Source organism: Pelodiscus sinensis, chromosome 2 (assembly GCF_052426305.1).
Source record: "Pelodiscus sinensis isolate ZL-2025 chromosome 2, ASM5242630v1, whole genome shotgun sequence".
Taxonomy (NCBI): Eukaryota; Metazoa; Chordata; order Testudines; family Trionychidae; genus Pelodiscus; species Pelodiscus sinensis.
In genome coordinates, this window is record NC_143053.1 from 222,901,780 (window position 1) to 222,922,947 (window position 21,168).

Genomic DNA, 21,168 nt, shown 5'->3' on the forward strand with positions numbered 1-21,168 from the left:
TAAGGGACAAGGGTTCAGCAGGTGATACATATTTATGGCCACAGGAAGAGAATACTGGTGGCAGAAGAATGGGGGGGGGGGCAGGGAATGATATCTTGGATGAATAATGGCATATTCTGAGGTGGATCAAAAGAGTAGCAAAGGATCTTACAGAATGAGCTACCATAGTTGCAAATCTCTAGTAATGATGATTTCACATAGGAAGAAGGAAAAACTGCCAACTGGATTGAATTCACATGCTGAACCCAGTCACCTTCTCCCCAGGCTAGAAAGAGTTATTGTGAGTGCTGTAGGGAGGTAGCATAATCAGTGAAAGCACCTCACATTTCTGTTATGTGTCCTCCAGCTGATATTTGACCAGCATTAATTGGCTCTAGTGGGAGCTGCAGCTAGTGCTCCTTGGCCATGGGGGAGCCAACTGAGGTGAGAGGGTCCATAAAGTATGGAAAAGAAGGGGTAGTTGGATTCCTGGGAACACCTCCACTCCCTCTGTACCACTAAATAAGGTAACAAAATAAATTAGCTAGAAAATGCATTCTGTATTCAAGTTGGGACCAAATCCTGAAGATCTCTGATTTTGGGCAATGCCCACTTTATTTTTTATTTTCTGAGTCTGCTCTCTTCTAAATTTACTTGCTGGTGTACTTTCCAATAAGGGCGCAATGCCTATTTCTCTGAAGTCTGCATGTATCAACATATGGAAGGCAAGTGCTGAAAGGTTGAGTGACTGGTATGCTGTATATCACTCCCCCCTCTTGGGATATGTCTACACTACACTACAATTAAACCAATGACTAGCCCATGCCAGCTGATTCAGGCTTGAGGGCTTGAGTTAAGGGGCTGTTTAACAGCAGTATAGACATTCAGACTTGGACTGGAGCCTGGGCTCCAGGGCCTTGCAAGGTCTACAAGCTCTATACCTCACTTAAACAATATTTAGCCTGAGCCTTGTGAGCTTGAGTCAGCTGGCATGAGGCAGCTTCAGGTTTTTAACTGTGGCATAGACATACTTTTAGGCTGAGTCTACACTTCAAAGAAAAGTCGGAAAAAGATACACGAATTGCGAACCACAATTTGCGTATCTTTTTCTGCTTTTCTTCCGAAAGAGGCTTTTCTGACATTTGGCCTGCCTACACGGGGCCAAATGTCAGAAAAAAACCTTCTTTTGGAACATCCCTTCTTCCTCATAAAACAAGGTTTACAGGGATGCTGAAAAAAACGCCTCTGCTTTTCCAATTTTTTTTTTCAGAAAAGCAGACACGTTCCTTGGACGCAGCAGAACTTTTCTGTAGTCTAGATGTTCCCTTAGTGTTTTGACTCAGAAAGGCACCTCTTCTCTCCTTCCCCTTAAATCCCAGGATCTTTTTTAATTCACAATTCTCTCAAGTAGAATAGTTTGAACACTGGGTCTATGTCTACACAACACAGTTTTTTTTCAGAACAATGGCCATTTTTCCAAAAAACCTTAAATTACGTCCACACTGCAATCGTGTTCTTTTGAAAAATTTTTTGAAAGAACAGAAGGTTTTTTCTGACGTTGGGAAACCTCTTTCTATGAGGAAGAAGCCTTTTTCCAAAAGAAGGGAAGAGGGAGTTCTTTCGAAAGAAGAGAAAAGAGGAAAAAGTACAGGTGCTCCGGTGGCCACTCCATCCATAGTAATCACAGCTTAAATGCAAGATAGTGTCCATTCAGAGTGGACCCTATCTTTCAAAAAAGCAGATTGCTTTTTCGATATGCTTTTGTTGTGTAGACACTCTCTTTTGGAAGAAGTGTTTTCAGAAGATCTCTTCCCGAAAAACTTCTTCCGAAGCCTGCAGTCTAGACATAGCCTGGGCTGCTCCAAAACGGGATGTTTAAAAGACAGGAGAGGAACAATGAAGAAGGAGGACAGAAAGTCTGGCAGATGAAGCCTAACAAGAAAATTGCGAGATGGAGAAAGTCACTGGCCCATAAGAAGAACATGGAGAAAAAAGGATGTTATTCCACATCTTCTGGGCTATCTGAATTACCTTGTACATTAAATTTGGTTTTGAAAGAGTAATAGTTCTGCTCAGTGCTTCTAACTATAGTTTTAAAAAGATAAATTGAGACTCCTGCATTCTGAAGATAAGCAGTTTTATTTCCCCCAGGTTCCAAACACTGGGAATAATTTTTCAAGAAAAGCACAAAGTTAGTCTCAAATTAATTTTTTATTCATAGTTACATATTGAAGCTTTACCACACTACCTGCCTTGATCTACTTCCTTTGTGCTGCTTAGACTCTTGCAACTCCCTGCCCTCTGGTGCAGGAGGACAGAAGGGAAAGGCACAGGGAGTGGCTAGAAAACAGTGCAGTAGGCCCTAGATGGCTGTAATCTCTAGGGACTAGAATTCTGGATATTTGGGACAGATATAGAAACAAAAATAGGGAGAGCTTCTTTGGTCTCATTGTAAAGCAGGTTTTTCAGGCCACAAATCATACTTACAGCTCTATTCTGATGCAGGTCTAATTTGTCAATATCCTTATTAGTGTGGATACTACAATGAGGGCTAGTGAGGGATAGCTCAGTAGTTTGAGCATTAACCTACTAAATCTAGGGTTGTGAGCTCAATCCTTGAGGGGGCCATTTAGGGTACGTCTAAACTACATGCCTCCGTCGACAGAGGCATGTAGATTAGCCAGATCGGCAGAGGGAAATTAAGCCGCGATTAAAATAATCGTGGCTTCATTTAAATTTAAATGGCTGCCCCGCTCTGCCGATCAGCTGTTTGTCGGCAGATCGGGAAGTCTGGACGCGACGCGCCGACAAAGAAGCCTTTCTTGATCGGCACAGGTAAACCTGGTTTCACGAGGCATAGTAGGAATAAGAGCCTCCGGAAAAGGGCGCTTTTTCCGGAGGATCGGGGCCAGTGTAGACGCTCTTTTCCGGCTTTTTTAAAAGCCGGAAAAAAGCGGCGGACATTTTTATTTAAATGCCGCGGGGGATATTTAAATCCCCCGCGGATTTCCCTACTACAATAGGTGAAATTTACATGCCCCTTCCGGAAAAGGGGCCAGTGTAGACGAGCCCCTTGAGCTATAAAGCCAGCTGGCTCTTAGCTTAGGCTATAGAGCTCCCTCGTTCTTATCTCTTGCTGTAAGTGGTCTAAGTGCCACTACATGGGACAGTGAACCACACTAGCGCTACATCTATACTGCAGCCTTCTTCTGCAAATCTTATGCAAATTAAGTGCGGACTAGAATAGCACCATGCTTCATTTGCATAATTAATTAGCAGCCGTTTTTGCACAAGAGGCTTTTGTGCAAAAAGGAGCTGTGTAGATGGCTCCTTTTTGCGCAAAACCCCCCTCTTGCGCAAGAGCCGTTCTTCCTGAAAAAATGAGGAAGAATGGCTCTTGCACAAGAGGGTGGTTTTGCACAAAAAGGAGCTGTGTAGACGGCTCTTTTCTGAGCAAAAGCCTCTTGCGCAAAAATGGCCCTTAATTAATTATGCAAATGAAATGCAGCAATATGCTAATCTGTGCTTCATTTGGATAGGCTTTTGTGCAAAAGGGATGCAGTGTAGACATAGTCTAACATACTATGTGTGGTACTATGCTTAGCACTATGGAAAACAAGCTTGGTTGTGACTTCTAGGGCCTACCACACTATGAACAAATAATAATCTGAACAAAGAGAAGAACATATGCAATGAGAACGCTGCACAAACTGCAACCACCCACCATCACAGCAGGATGGATTAGACTCAGCTTCAAAATGAAGGACCCATACCTTTAGATACACCTGATAAGTACTCTCAGAATAAAGCTAATACTTATTACATGGTTGTTAATCTTCAATAAATGTTTTTATTTAACAATACAACAAATATACTACTCAGTCTAAATGAACTGTGGTATGACTGCTTTTTGAAAATATCATGCAGACAGAATTTATCACGTGTGTAGTCCATGTGACTTCATTTTGAACTAGGTTTAATTAAAAAACATAATCTGCCTATGTAACAGTATCCTGTAAATGTTGCCTCTCATCAGTGTTTTCTGTTGCTGGTGATGAGAAATTGTATTAAAGGAGCTTCCCTTACATTATGGAGGTGTAGTTCTATACTGTTTGAGAATAGCAACATCCATATGCTTCCCCTCCAGTCTCCTTCCCTGAGGTAGAACTCATCTGTTAAAAGGCTGTGAATTTTGTCTGCTTCCCTTTAGGGAACTTTGTGATAAAAACAAAACAAAAAAACCTTCGATTGTCTCCTGGAGAGAAAATGAAAAGCATTGTTGTAAGAGACTGATATGGTCACATGGAGGTTACATGTCTCTCGATGAAGTGACTATGATCTATTTAAAAAGTTGAGTGACAAGTGAAGGCTCTGATTCTTTAAAGGCATTTCTAATCTTTCTTGCCTTGATGGCAGATGTCCTCAAAATTCTCTCAGGATATCATATATTAGAAACAGCTGTGTCTCTTTACTGATTTGGATCATTCCTGTCAAACTTGCCTTTTGTAGTGTATAATGCAAGATTTCTTTGTTCACAAAATGCTCACAGAATTAGAACACACAAAATGCCATCCTTCAGAACTCATTAGTGTATAAATCTGTTAAAATTGTTAGCGGTTCTCATTTGGCTTCAAGTAAGGTGGCATTGGTTCAAGTTTTCTTTCTCTAACTGTTCAAGAAATGCATGAATAGTGCTGACTGTGAATAGTTCAGGAAAAGTTTGGAGCCTCAGTGGCAGTGAGTGGGTGGAATAGCAGATGCAGATCTTTATTAAGTGTCCAGCCAATTCAGAAGGTGCATAGGTTGCCAGAGACTGCAAACTGAAACAACAAAAAGAAAGAAACACAAGCAAGCAATTAAAATATATGGAAGCATTTAAGTTTCAGTATTATGTGTTGCAAAGATTCTTTAAGTTGTCATGTTTGTGAGGTAGACGCCGTTGTTCAGTCACAAGAGCAGTCATCTGGGTGTCAGAAAATGACAATATTAGCTCCAGTTCTTCCATTTACATACTTACTGCAGTTTGGTAAACTGCTTAGTAATCCCTCTATACCCCCAGTTCTCCAACAGTATGTTAAGAAATTGTAAAAGGGACTTAGAGATACCCGGATAAAAACTGCTATGTAAAATCAAAGTTTAAACCGTCTTTTTGATTATGATTTATTTATTAACTATATATTCAAGTGGCTTGAGTAGCCACTTTGTTGTACTTGTATTGTGATTTAGGGTACTGAGACTAATTCCTTGAGCTGTGAACAGTGGCTGGTCATGTGCATTTTCAGGGCCTCTCCTTTGGTTAGGTATGAAATCCAGATATGTTTTTAGTGAGAAAGTCATATCCAGTTAACTTACTATTCAGTCATATAGCCAGGATCACCTCCATATAGGCAATCCAAGCATTCATTAACTCATTTGTCAACAAAGTACACTTAGCACTGCAATTCAGACCCTGTAGAAACCAATATCTGTTTCCTTCACTGGAAACTCATGAAAACACTGGGACTTTTGATTTCCTCTCTTCGTAGTTGGTTTATTCAGCATTGCATAGAAGAAATAATTTCCTTTGACAGGTCTGCATATTTATGTTTTCTTTTATTTTTCAGTGTGCTTCATTACATCCATTTTTACCTGTATTGCCTTGCAGCAAGAAATCCCCAGGTGATTCTGAACAAGAAGGATGGTTCAAGTCACAGTCCAATGACAAAGCAGCAGAATGCCATTGGAATGCAGATTTACAGAGAGTGGGAAACCCAAGGTCTAAGGAAGCAGATAGAAAATAAGAAAAATATAAGTCCAGAGATACCAACTGCTCCCTATCAAACAAATATCCATTGTAATTCCGTGTATAATACAGGTAGCACCTCTATAAACTAGAATTCTCTGGTTTGGCAACATTTATGATCTGTCAGGACCATGGATGTTCCAGGATCAGAGAGTCCCATTGCGCTGTGCGGGGGTGGGAGAGGTCAGAAGCCCAGCACAATGTAGGGGAGGAGAGGTAACGCATGTCCCACCTGGGCTGGGAGAGAGTGGGAGCCGATGGGAACATGTATCCCAAGCTCAGCTGGGAGGGGGGCAGGAGCTGGGAAGCCTGGTGCATGGCACAGCTAGGCCATGGGGGAGGGGAGCCAGGAAGCCAGGGGAGGGACAGGGCAGGTGGTAGGGTCAGCAGCAGAGAGGCCAGAAATGACCTTCCTTGGTCTGGCAAAATCCCTCCTCTGGAACCAGTCAGTTCCTGAGGATGCTGAAACAGGGAGGTCCAACCTGTAATTTATTTTTGATCACTGCTTTAATCCTCAGGGAGTGGTGGGCAACATACAGGCGGCATGAGGCCATTTCATGTTCTATATGTGACCTGAGCAACACCCCTCTGCACCTACTTCCCATGCCTCTTACATGTGGGGGCTCTGCAGTTACCTACTCCTCTCTCTCACTCCCAGAACTTGTGAATCAACTGATCAACTGATCACAGCGAATCAACGCTGTGAATCAAATTATTCATGGTGTTCCAGAAATGCTGGGTGTGGGGAGGGGGGAGAGAGGGAGTGAGGAGAAGAGATGAGCATGCTTGGCGTAGGAGGCAGGGAAGAGGCCAGGTCGGGGTTTGAGAGAAGAAGTGCAGTAGAGGAGAGGGGAAGGTCAAGCAGACCTTGGCACAATGAAAAATGACCCACATTTAAAGCAAGAGGACATGTGAGGTGCATGCTGATTGCACACAACATTGTGAGAGCTGTGAACTCCCTCTGCTTCTTTATGTTACTTTAGCTGGCAATTTAATTTGCCTCTAATAGTGGGTCACTTTGTATTTAAAAGGCATAATAAAGAAGGAGAATCAAGTGCAATGTATTTACTTTTATGCTAGGGATCATGGTTAATGCACACGCACAATTTCAATCTTGTGACCTACTGAGATGAAGGAGGGCAATTCATGCAGCCCACTCACTAGCCTCTGTTGTCCACTGTGGTCCTATAGGATCCTAAACTGCTTTGCAGAACATGTGTATATATACCCACCACTGAAATGTAGCTTGTGTTGGGGCACTAAGCATCAGCTGTTTATCAACAGCTCATGAGGTGAAGAAGAATATTGTATCTAAATGACACAGGAGGAGGAACTGAATTAGCTAGAATGTAATTTAAAGCTGTCTTAATTTTGTCCTTAAGTTAGAAAATGGCCTACCTGTATATGTGAGATCACAGAATATAAAATGCACATGTCACAGAAAAAACTCTCTGGTCATCTTTTACCAGCTTATAGAAGTCATATCTACGTCTTTAAACTAAGCTGTACATACTATTTTGTCTAAAAAGTCAGTTACTAATTACTTAATAACTTAAAGCAAATATCTTCCTTGAAAACGTTTTACAGATGCTCCCTAATTCTAAGTTGGTGAGATGCTTTTTCTTCTGATTTGAATGTTGGCAATTTTCTTGCAAATAACTCAGATTCTCAAACTGAGACTCAGAGTCTCAGATTCTGTTGTTGGACATTTGGCTTTCTTTATTGGGTTGACTGAGTGATGCTTTGATTTTTAAATGTTAGAATCTTTTTTAATAACAAGTTTGATGAAAGTAATGGATCCCATTAATACATGGAAATGACTGATTAATATTAGTTATTTAATGTTAGATTTTTACTTTTAGACATTTCTCAGTCATATAGTTTTGTATTGCTATTCAATGACAAAACTTAAAACATCAAAGAAATAGCTGATGTTGAAAAAACTTTCTGCCTTGATTAGCAAAAATTCCAGTATTCAAGCAGAGAAGGTGGTATAGGTAAAGCTGGAATAACAATTTGTAACAAATACTTTATTTGATGAATGTTTCCTTTTTCAGCTTGCAAATTATCTGCCAGCAGATGATTTTTTTAAAAATTTTACTCAGTTGAGACTGATTTCAAGTCTGTAGATGGTTCATAAGCAGTTCATTTCAACTATTTGAAATGTGAGCTGTTTGATATGACAAGCAGATCACATAATATGCTTCTGTTCCCTATGTGGACCATTCAGAACTCTTAGAATCGGGTTCCTGGTATGAATAATTATGATTCTGAAATTGAAAATGGTTTTCCACAATTACTCAGACATTTTTAATGTTTCAGTTAATATTCCTGTTATCAAATAGATTTCATCTCTGGTTGTTAATATGGGAGAGATCTTAAGTCAAATTCTATTCATTGGGGAACCAGTGCAGAGGTCAGAGCATCAGTATGAGGTGCTCATAATGTCCTGAGTGCTCAATTAAAAGGCTGCTGTAGCCTAGCCTTTTGTTAGCCAACTAATGCCTAATTTAACAAGCTAAATGAATTCAAAGCCAAGGTCTCTCTCATCACATGCTTCAGCAGTCTTACTGGCTGACTTCCTTTCAATCTTGATCCCATCCCCCATCCAAAGCTGTTTCCTTTGTTCTTCAGGTGTTGTCAGGGGAGCCCACAGCCTCCACCGACCTCTGGCCAAGGTGAGGGGGCCTGTTGGCTCTGTGCTTCTGGAAGGGATGGGGCCTCAGGCAGAAGGGGCGAAGCCAGGGTCACCGTGCTCTCCACACTGCCCAGAGTGCGGCACCTCCCTCCAAAACATTAGAGCCACACAGAGCATGCAATGCGATGCTCCAGCAGCAGTTTAAAAGGTCTGGGGCACTTGCCACTGTCTTAGCAACAGTAACCACAGTAGCAGCTGAGAGCCCCAGGCCCCTTTGAATTGCTGAGCCCCAGGGCAACTGCCCCCTTTGCTCTCCCCTGTCAACAAACCTGGGTATTGTGGATGCCATGGTATAGAGGGAGAAACAAGGGTTAAACCCACCTGGGGCGGTATACTTAGAGGCACCTGGAGAGGAAGAGAACATGCACTCTTGCTCCAGCTGTAAAGCAGGAAGGAACTGGCTGCTGGTAAACTAGAGAGGGGGAGAGCAGGTAAAATAGGGGAACTCTGGCCAGGCAAACTCTCAGACTGAGGCCTAGCTCTCAAGGTCTGAAGGTATTAGGGCTTCAGAGAGGCAGCCGGTCCACACCCCTTGCCAATGGTGAGTGGCCATTTCACACTGCAGTTTACCCCGGAAGCAGGGGCTATATGACAACTGGCAGTAGGTCATTGAGGCAGAGTTGATATAGGGGACTGGTGTTCTCTTGTGTGGGAAGACCCCAGAATGCAGGAGCACAGCTATGGGACAATACCATGAAGAAAGGGCATTGTGGGGCATGGGGCCTGAACTAGCACAGAAGTCAGGAAATTGAGGCAAAACACTGGCCAGCAGAAGATGCTCTGAGGCTGAAGAGCTAACTCCCAAGGAGACCAGCAGGAGGTGCCATGGTGGTAATTCTCAAACCTGTTATACATGGGTAAACAGAAAGGGAGGAATAATTTGAGGCATCTCCTCTCTTTCTTTTATAGTTCCTTCTGTTCTTCAAGAATCATCTTCAGCTGAGATTCAGGAGACAAAAAGTCTGTGTGGATGGGAACCCTCCAGCTGCATCTTTGTCAAGATGTAGATTTTTACTCACATCCTTTTTCCTGCCAAAAAATGGCCACTTAAACAGGTGATGGTTCATTTCATTTTGTGGACACGTGGCTCAGGCATTGGCTAGCTTTTTGTCTATAGGAAAGTGATTGGTAGCTGCTCCTCCCAGATTTGGAACATATCTTAGTAATAGCATACAGAAGACTCTTATTGCTTATTGCTTTGGATATAATGTTGTCACAAATATTTAGCAGGATATTGATGATCAGCAAATTATGAGTCTTCAAATGATACCTCACAAGTCATTCTTTGTACAAAAACTATCATAGTCTTGTTAAAGGGGTGAACATGGGGTGCAGGCTGTCACAACATCCTCTTAACATCTGTTGTCTCACTAGCCCCCTGAATGACTTGCTATACGTTTTAAAAAGATAAAGAGGGGGAATGGGTGAGCTTAGATTCAGCAAGCATTTCAAGGTGTTTCTTTGACCCATGAAGTCTCTTGGAAGTACCGTAGTAGTATTTGGTTATCACCTTCCTCAAATGCCACAGAAAGGTCTAGCAAGGTGTTTTTCCCCACTATTTATGGACAGGAGGCAGAGACCCACCAGTCTCTGTGCTATGACTAAGTGAGTTTCAGAATAATGGCTATTTGCCGGTGTAGAAGATTATTCCTTTACTAATTTCTGGATCTTAGTTTAGTTAGGAAAGATGAAATAGTGGTGATTACTTTGTGAGTTGACTGGTATGATGGTTTCTTTAGCACTTGTCAGAAATACTTAAGCTTTTATTGGCAGAATTATCTCTTCAAAGGATGTGTAGATGCTCTCTTTCATAAGGGATCCTAGCCGAGGTGAGAGACAATTGGTAGCCTCAAATACAGTAAGTCTTCCACAACTGCTTGTGGTAAGACTTGCCTGAATATTTGGGAAAAGATGGGTGTTTTTTTTATTTTGAGCTTGGTTTGTTGCTCCTGGTATTTTATGAAGCCAACTCAGCTATGTGGCAAGACATTATCTTTTCTCAACAATAGGCTGAGTCAGAAAAGTCTGAGTTCATGAGAAGAAGGAGGATCATTTTGACTCCTTAACATTATTGACATGGGTATATGAAAACTCCTTTGGGTCAGTGTTTTTTCCCCCCACCATTGACTCACAAATTTTCTTCTTTCCTGTTTTTTTGTTTATTTTTTGGTATCCTAGGTCAGTGTTTCTCAATCAGTGGTAAGAGTACCCTTAGGAGTACTCGAGAGAAGTCTGGGGGGTACATCACCACAACTAAAATTTGGACAAAACTGATTTTTTGTTTAAAGTTTTGCAGTGCTTTATTATTTTTGTACATTTTACACCCAAAAATGTCATCACCTGCCCAGTTACGATTAAGTTGTTTAAACAAATGTGTTACAATGGTAGAAAAAAATTGTGTAAGTACTGGAGGTACTTTTTTTTTTAAAAAAAGGGAGTACTTATATATTTTTTTTTAAAAAAAGGGGGGTTCTTTATAAAAAAAAAAAAAGGTTGAGAAACACTGTCCTAGGTCATCTATCAAGGTACTGGGCTGGAAGAAGGCTCGCTCTCAATAGATATAGAGTGTTAGTTTTTCCACTGTCTAGTTGGAGAAGTTTGCTTTGCTTTAGAATTTGGGGGAGGGGGGGATCCATGAATTTTCAAGAGCTAACATGGCGAGAGCATTATCTTCTGTGAACACAGTCAAAGCTCTGACTTCTAGCTGAAATAGAAGCTGGTCTGTCCAGCACACAAGTAATAGCCATATTTAAATTGATGTGTTCATGGAAATTATTTGCGAGAAACTTAACATACAGGGTCTGTAAATTTCTGGTCTCTATAGCCAGAAGTCTTTCTATTCATGTGCATGCAACTCTTTCTCTCCCCACACCACCTTGAACCATTGGGCCCAGCTCCACCAAGATATTTAGGTGCTTAATGCCCAAACGTAGGCATTTCAGTATAGATTCTCTGAGATGAAAACCAAGGTCTGCAGGGCCTGGTATGTCTGACATTCGCTCCTCACTACCAGGAGGGCATGCTGAGTCACATCCAAGAAGCACTGTAGTGATTAGATGCCACAGGCAGTAATGTCCAAAGGATCCAGAGCACTTTGCTAGCTTTTGATAAGCCAGTTGCACTATTTAACCCTGGAGTTGTCTGAGCAACCACACGGACCTGCGGCCTGTGAGACCAGACACCCTTTTGCTTTTGATCTCTAGTCTCAGACTCCAAGCTTACTCTGACTCTTGCCTCCTGATTCCAACTGAATAGCTATCTGTGATCTCCAGCCCCAGCCTGACTTTGATTATGACTTCTGCTTATTGATCCTGGCTCTAGTGATTACTGCAATCCCTGCTCATTGGTTGCCATCTCATGGCCTTCCTTGACTTGTGGACAGCAGCCCAGATGTGACAGGTAGGTCAGAGTCCTGTGCTCCAGTCTTTACACCAAGTCACAATTTTAGGGTCTATTGCAATCACAAAAATCCCACTTATTTGCTGCCTAACCCTGGTGGCACCTAAACTCACTGGGCATCTATTTTTTGGTGTCTAGGTTTTTTTTCAGTAAAATTCCCCTAGGTGCCTAAGTTTCTATCTTTGTGCATGTACATGAGTGCCTCATTCTAGGCATCTGGACATGCATTTCCCACGTAAGTCCCAGAACAATGCATAAACTGGGGGAAGATACCAGTAGTGCTGATTGGGGGACAGGGCACTGTGGCTCCCAATTAAATTTTTTTTAAAGAGTATGCTCTCCCAATTTTTATTACCTGTTAAGAGTGAGAGGTGGTGGGGGGAAGAGGTGAGAGGAATGAGTGGGGGTGGGGGAAAAGATGGTGCAGGAATGAGGTCTTAGGAAAGATGTGTCATGGAAGGAGGAGAAGCGTGTGGGTGGAGACATGGGGAAAAGGGCTGTCACTGGGGCAAGGGCTTGGCCGGATACTTCCCTATTCGTATTCTCCACACCCATCGCCAACTCCATGGGAGAAATGCTGGGGGCTTACCAGCAGCTTTGCAATATCAGGAGGTGCTGGGGATGGGAGGAGAGGAGTAAGTGAGCAGAATGCTTGGGGGAGAGGGTGGAACTGGATGGGAAGAGGCAGGGTGAGGTGGGGAAGAAACAGGACAGGGAGACAGAGTAACCATTCTAATCTCTCAAATATACCAAAGAGAACACAGGGTACACCATGTAGGTTCACCATTGTATCGTATGCCCCAGATTTCACTATAAAGATCAAATTCAAAAGAAATGTGCTGGCATTAGCTTTGCTTGTACTTATACAAACTAACCTACTGAGGTCTGAAGCTTTTGTGCCCTGCATAACCCACGTGTCAAATATCTATGTTCTTCAAGTTTTGTCCTGTAGCACTAGTGAGGCTACCTAGCCTAAAGATTGCCACACAGGGAATATGGCTTTTATCAGTCACTTGGTCTGAGTAGTCACAGAATAAATTTAAATACTGATTTAAATAAAAGTTGGTTGAGGTTGATATTTGCCAGCGTGGATGGTGGGAGTTGTATTCTAAACATGAAGTAGGGATCAGACCTGTGCTTTAGGGCTGGTGGGGGAAATGGAATGAACCTAGAAAAGAGACAAATCATTTGCACAGCTTGCTGGGGATCCACAAGTTGGAGCCAAATTTCCTCTAGAGAGAACATTATTTCCCTGTCCTCTTTGAGGCTGTACCTTCTGCTTTACTACGTCCATGTTAGCCCTGCGGGGTCAAACACGGTTCAGAGGATGCATCAAAACTAATACGGATTTTTTATTTTGTTCCCATCCATGTGCCTTTATATTGGAGGGGAGCACATGGTCCCTATGTATGTGTTGTGCCAGGAATGTAACATCATGTATTTGTCTTGCTACGATTCATTTGTATTTGTCATGCTAATAATTCAGTCCAATATGTTTGTTCTAACAGAAATTAAATGAGTTTGTCCTAATAGACTCCTATGTGTCTGCTGCCAATAATTCATCCTCTGCTTCTCTTGCCAGGAATCATGTGTTATAGGTTTGCAGTACTAGGATCAGAGGCCTTGGCTTTGACTGTATATTAGTCCTGCCAGAAATAAAACTCCTGTGTTTTTCCTCCATCAATTGAAGATTAAATGGGTCTCACCAGGAGTCATTCATGTTAACTAGAAATCTTGTCTAGCCAGAAATAACAGAAAATATTCCTAGGCAATATTCAGTCCCATAGGTCTGACCTGCTGGGATTTGTATAATATTTCTCTAAGAAGAGCACCTGTGGCAAAGCTACATTTGTAAGCTGTCTTTTGCCTAAAACTGGAGCAGAATGGCTAAAACTGATTCTGTGACAAAGAAGGGAATTGCAAGGATAAAAATTTGCTGGTATTGCAAATTTTTCTTCCTCCTCACTCCAACCAACTGCAGGACATCAGTGGCTATGTACATGAATTGTAGCTACATTTCAGTTATTTATCATGAACTTACACCATTTTATTCTATGGCAGGGTACCACATACCTACAGTCTTCTGACTATGACATGGGACTGCCTTTGCTCTCATATTTTGTTCCTGCCAAACAATACCCAAGGCTGCAGTAATGTGTACCTTTTTATGATTTATTTAATGCACACTTTCTCATATATTTTGAAATGGAAGGCAGAGATTTTATGCCTTCATCATCCATCTCTGCTTACTGTCTGTGATTCTCAGCTCCAATCAATCCACATACAAAGGAGAATAAATGAGGTACAAATTACATATTTCTAATTTGCCCCTTGGACATGTAGGTAGGCAAATTGATTTATGTCCCTTTAACATATACTACATATTCCAGTGCTAATCATTTGTGTGTGGGCCAGTGTTCAAAGTGGTGGGGGAAGTTTTCTGCAGTGAATCTGATTCCATGGGCATCATAAGAATTTAGTTAAATTTGGTGAAAATCCCTAAAGTTGCTTAATTTTAGTCACTAAACCATTGGAATGGGGATGAAATGGGACAGATAAATAAAGTTAAATAGAAACTTAAATAGGAAAAGTGAGAAACATATTCTAATCTAAATCTTCTTGCATATTAACAAAGACTAATAAAATATAGGACATCCAGTACAAGGAGAACCTCAGTATGATTGGTAATTAAATGCACAAGATGTGTGTGTGTGTGCAGCCAGTTGCACAAGCTTTGCTAATGAAACAAGTAATGAGTATATATCTTTATGCGCACCTGGATTTATCTTTTACTTGCCAGTACCTGTGACAAGATGAAAAGGCATCCTTGTCCATAAAGTTACCAGGTTCTTGCCCATCAAATGGATGATCTGGGTGGAGTTATATAATGAAAGGGGAAACTGCTGCCAAGGAAAAGGTATGTTCTCTCCCCTGCCACTGTCTGGAGATAGAAGTGTCTTGGGTGATAGTTACCGTATATACTCGAGTATAAGCCGACCCAAATATAAAACGAGGCACCTAATTTTACCACAAAGAACTGGGGGAAAATATTGACTCGAGTATAAGCCTAGGGTAGGAAATGAGGCAGCTACTGGTAAATGTAAAAAATGAAGATAGATACCAATAAAATTACATGAATATTTATTTCAAAGAAAAACAATAACCTAGCTCTGTAAGTGGAAAAGGGGGTCAACAAAAACAATATGGTATCAAAAATACCGTAACTCCCGCTCAAAGTCCTCCCGCCAATCCAATGAGCCCCTGAAGGGCCGCCTGCAAGAAAGCGCCCAGCGCCAGCACCAGTCACACACGGGAACAGACGCTCGGACACTCGGCCCAACCAGCTCAGCCCCCGCCGCCCCCGCCCGGACCTTTCCCAGGCCAGAGCCCCTCTAGGCTGCTCCCCGAGCCTCCCTGCCGGCGGCCCCGGGGCGAGGCCGCTGGCTCCGAGCAGCACCTGCGGGCGTACCCGCAACCCAAGCGGCCGGCAGAGGCTCCGAGCGCCCCGCGCAGCGACGGCCCCCAACACACGGAGCCCAGCCCGCTCCCGGCAGCGCCCCCCGCCCCGAGCGCCTCGGTTACCGGGACCGGAGCTCCGGGCTCACGCGGCTAGACCCGGCCGGCGGCAGAGACGCGCTGAGCCCGCCCGCGAGCAGGAGGCTGACTCGAGTATAAGCCGAGGGGGGCATTTTTCAGCACAAAAAATGTGCTGAAAAACTCGGCTTATACTCGAGTATATACGGTACTTAGTAGTTTGAATTATTGAATTAAAAATCATTTTGTTTATTTGTGCATGCAAAGCTAGCCATGAAGAAAAGGATGTTTCCTTCCTTATCTGGTGAGTCGGCATACTATACTGCAGGAGCCAAGATTCAAGTTTGCATTGGGCTTCAGACTGAAATATCTCCAAATTGCTCTCAGCCCTCAAGCACAGAACATAACAACATTCCTAACTCACGGAGGGATGAGGAACTGCTTTAAAGAGTGCCACATAGACTGGTATTGTCTAAATCACTTAATTCCACTTGGACTTTGTCAGACAGGCCATTGTGCTACTCCGGTTCAATATTTAGGAAACTAGAAGAGGTCATGGAGGTTGCAGTCCACTGGTACAAAAGAACATACAATTATTTTAAATGAAATTGGCAATTCTGTGCAAAATGGCAGTATGAAATAAGAAGCTGAGCCTTATCATGTGCATTTATAGATGGAACCAGTGCTTCTGATTGCCACCAGTTCAGACAGTGAATAATGCAGAGTCAAAAAGGACATGTAAATCTAACAGAAGATCAGCTAATTTAGCCCCTACATTATGCAAAAGATTTCCAGTCCATCTAATTTCATTTCTTTAAGTGCTGAGTGAGGCTTAGGGCAACAATTAAAACACCAAATTATGAAAAAGTATATGCATTAGCATGATGATGTTAGCTATGTAAAAAGCTCTTACCCGGACTGCTCCCTTTTTTTGGTTTTTTTGGGTCATCACATCTTGTTACTCTCTTGTTTGCCAGTAATTTCTGGAGTATGACCAAAAAGTGAAAGGGGCAAAGTATTACTCCCTTCACCACACAGATCACTTGCTTTTGGGTCTCCTCCCCCATTTTGGCTACTGCTGTGCAAAGCTCAGGAGTTTGTTTCCAGGGGCTGTTTAGTTCAGGTGGTGTCACTCCTCATAAGTTTCACTTTGATATTTTTTTTTGTTTGACCAACTCACAAGCTCAGTCAAAGTGTTTTCATTGTTCTTGGCTTCAAAGGGAAACTGCAAAATGATGATGGTTCCCACCTTTTACTGTAGTATTACATGTGCTTAGGGCTCATTCCACTCTTGGTGAGACAGCATTAGTAGTACTGGGCCCATATGGACTGTTTTTCAAAGGTGCTGAGCTCCTGAAATATTCACAGATTTCAGTGAAAGCTGTGGGTGCTCATCACTTTTTCATACTTTAATTAATTGTGACTTTAATGCATTTTGGTGGTGATGGGAGTCTTGCCTGGATGAGAGATGCAGGGACTGGCCCTCCTGTTACAGAAGAAGTGCATTACTTGAAAGGAGCAACAATTGTCTCCTTTATATTGTTTGCAAAATGCCAGATCAGTTGTAAAAATTAAAAATGAATAAGAAATAAAACACTCTACTTACCTCAGAAATGTCCAGTTAACCAAGCTTCACATAAGTCCTCTCTTCACTTAGGCACCAAAACCCATTTTTAAATATTAAAAGACAAAGGTGGATGATTGTGGCTATGTCTACACTACACTGTTCTTCCATAAAAAGCTATGCAAATTGCGACCTGCAATTTGCATACCCTTTTCCTCTTCTTTTTTTGGAAGAGGATTTTCCAACATTTGGCCTATCTACACTGGGCCAAATGTTAGACAACCCCCCTTTTTCAGAACATCCCTTCTTCCTTGTAAAACAAGGCTTACAAGGTTGCTGAAAAAGCGCATCTGCTCTTCCAAAAAAAATGTTGGAAGAGCAGACTCATTCTCTGGACATGGCAGAGTTTTTCCAGGATACCTCTGGTATCCCGGAAAAACTCTGTAGTGTAGACATAACCTGTTTGTCCTTTTTAAAACCACTAAATACTGTAGATGTATGCCTTTAGCTTTGATCTGGCTGACAGTCTAGAAAATGCCAGTGTCTTAAGGGTTAAAACTTTGAACTGTAACAATGCACAGCCTCAGAAAAGGAGCAAGAGAAAAGTGGGATTATCTTTTTTTAAAAGAAAATAATTATTTTCTGCCTGGAGCTTTACTTCTGTCAATTGAAACAAAATATACTGCCCCAGGAGGAAGCTGAAACTGAAATTTCTTGCTTTCTGCTAAGACTGTGTTTTGGGAATTGAAAGTTTCCTAGGCTTTCAGTATGTTTTATTGATAAAAATGAATTAGAATGAATAAATACAAATTTATGAAGAAATGGAAACATGATTTTTTTAAAAATGTACTGCTTTGTATACAGTGATGCCCAAATGAATTTTTAGCCACTTGAGTGACTTTTTAAAGTTATCAAGTGGACTATTTTTTAATCCGTTATTTTAACACTTGCCAGTGTGGTGGAGTAATGCATGAACTGATAAAGGTTCAGATGAAAATAAGTCTGCAAAACCATGCTGTAAATCTCATGAAAACAGGTTCTTTGGAGCTTTAATTCCTCCTTCTCCAGGTGGAAATTACCCTAGGAAAGCTTTCCTTTTGATATTTTGACATGTGGTCTTCCAGCCTTAGTCCAAATTAAGATAGGCCCAGCCCAGGCGCTGACTTTGATAAGTGATGATTGCGTGTGTGTGCTTGACACTCCAGCTTTGCCCCAGGCCCTGCTCCCTCTACCCTTTACCCTAAGGCCCCACCCCAGTTCTACTTTTTCCTGCCCCCACTCCACCTCTGCCCCACCTTTTTCTGACTTGTTCTGCTCCCTCTCTGAGTGCGCCACATCCTTGATCCCTCTCCCCGCCACTGTCCTAAACTCTGTAAAACAGCTGATCGTGGTGGTTGGGAGGTATGGGGAGGAAGGGAAAGGTACTGATCTGTGAGATCACAGACAGGCGGGAGGCACCTGGGAGGTGCTCAGCACCCAACACTGTTTCTCCATGTACTCTAGCCCTAGCACACCCATGGAATTGGCATCTACGGGCCCAGGCCAAGGTTCCCTTTAAGCTGGGCATCAGCACTGCCCTGCACCACTGCAGGGTGAGGCCAGGCAGGCTTCTACCACTCCCACCCCATCCCCCATTCCCTGTGTCCGGTCCTGACCATCCCCCTTATCCGCTCCATGGACTCTTCCCCAAGAGTGACTTACCTCCATGAAGATGGCCCCGACAGTAGACCTTCCCATGCCAAACTAATGTCTGGGGTAGCCAGCTTCCATAGAGCAATAGGGGGATGGCGGGCCGCAAGAGGGTATCCTGGCATTGCAGGGCTGGGGCAAGCCAGGCACAGAGCTCCTGGAAGGTGGACTTCCACATCCAGAAGTTTCGGAGCCACTGGTCGTCATCCCACTGTTCCATAACAAGCCGGTCCCACCAGTCTGAACTGGTGTCCAGCCTCCAAACTCGCCTCTCCAGGAATAAGTTCAGTGGCAAGGGCAGTGAGGCTGCAGCCCGAGTGAGGGGCTCAAAGCTGGGCTCTGAATCCAGCTCTGCCACAAACATCATGATGGTCTCATGAAGATGCAGCAGAACTTCCAGCATCACAGTTTGGGGCCATCGCCTGCCCAGGGGTAGCTCAGGCTCCATGGCCTTTCTTTATCCATGAAAGAAAAAAGAAGGAATAATTGGACAACAAGGAAACAAAACCAGATGATTTTTGGCATTTGAACTTGAATTACAGTGTGGCAGAAATGGACAGGCAGGCCCCTTGTTTGATTTTATAAATTGTATATGGAACTTGCCGTAGGCTTTGTACAGAAAGGTCACAGAACAACATTATCCAAACATTGGCATTGTGTTTTTTTTAATATAGCCAGATCAAAATATATGAGTTCTTATAATGCTGGTCAGGACAAGAAGCTCTTTTGTGACTAAAGGACCTGTGATTATAGGGAATGTGTGAAACCCTTTTTAAACATTAATGAGGCAGAACTGTGATCCTAATATGACGTGACATTCATGCACTTAGTCAAAATGCTCCCAAGACTCTGAATCTTGCCTTTGAAAAAACTTTAATGTGTGTTTTCCATAGCATTAGCATAAAATACTCTGAGACCTACATTGTGTGTACTTTTTAAGGGAAGCTACATCCTCACCAATATGGAATCACAAACTGTTACGTGGCTTAGCCACTGTTATGTGGTTGAGTTTTGCCTGAAATATTGTATATTCTCCCTCTCTTTTTTCCCGTTCCACTTTGCTTATCTTCTGTTCATCATGCTATTTTTCAACCAGGCCTACTCATTCTGTACATTTCTTTCCATCTCTGTACTTTTGCTTACTCTTTTTCTTGACTTTGTTTTGCTTTTCTTCCAGTCCTACTTCGTCTTCATTTTTCTTTCCTTTCTCCCCAATTGCCTTCTCCTCATGGTTCTCATATCTCACCAAGTTCTTAGCCTTCATCTTTCCTAAGTTCCTCCTTCTTGATCTGTGCCCCCAAATGTATTTTTGTCCCATGAACTCCACATCTATTTCCTCTCTCTTTAATTTGCCTTCTTCAGTTCCTCTCTACCAATAGACTAGGAAAGATAATCTTGTGACTGAAAGATCTCAAAAAAGATATATTGGAACTGGAAAAGTTTCAGAAAAGGGTGACAAATGATCAGGAGTATGGAAAAAATGATAAAAAATGATATTCTGAATGACAAAAAATTAATCAGATTGGGGCTTTTCAGCTTGGAAAAGAGTTGACCTAGCAGGGATATAATAGACAGGGCTTGACAAAGGGTGGTGAAATCTGCTCGCCAGCACCGCACTGCGCATGCGCAGGACCTGCATTGTGCATGTGCAAGACCCACATTGTGCATGTGCGCACTGCCGGTGAACAGGGTCACCGGCTGAAATGACATGGCAAGTAGATTCAGTGATTTGTTGAGCCCTGATAATAGAGGTCTGTAAAATCATGACTGGTGTAGAGAAAGTAAATAAAAATGCACTAGTTAGTCCTTCTTATAACACAAGAACTAGCGGTCACAAGATAAAATTAATAGGCAGCAGGTTTACAACAAACAAAAGGAAGTATTTCTTCAAAAACTTGTGGAACTCCTTGCCAGAGAATACTCATAGAATCATATATGGGTATGTCTAGACTACAGGGTTTTGTTGATAAAAGTGGTCTTTTGTTGACAAAACTATACCTGCGTCTACAGTACTGCTGAGTTCTGTCGACATAAAATTGACAGAACTCGGCAGTTTTGTCGATGGCGGTAAACCTCATTCTACGAGGAATAATGCCTTTTATCAACAGTTCTGTGGACAGAAGGCGTTATTGCATCTACACTGTCCTTTGCGTCTACACTCTCATGTCAACAAAGTGGCTTGCTTTGTCGATAGAACTGTATGTAGTCTAGACACTCTTTGTCAACAGAGGCTTTGTTGACAGTATCTGTCGACAGGCTTTTGTCGACAGAGGCTTTGTAGTCCAGACGTACCCATAGGGTTGGAAGAGATCTAGGGGTTATTGAGTCCCAAAACAGGACCAACCCCACTAAATCATCTCAGGGCTTTGTCAAGCCAGGACTTAAAAACCTCTAGGGATGGACATTCTACCAGCACCCTAGGTAACCCATTTCAGAGCTCCCCCACCCTCCTAATAAAAAAGTTTTTCCTGATATCCAACCTAGATCTCCCCCACTGCAACTTGAGACCATTGCTCCTGATTT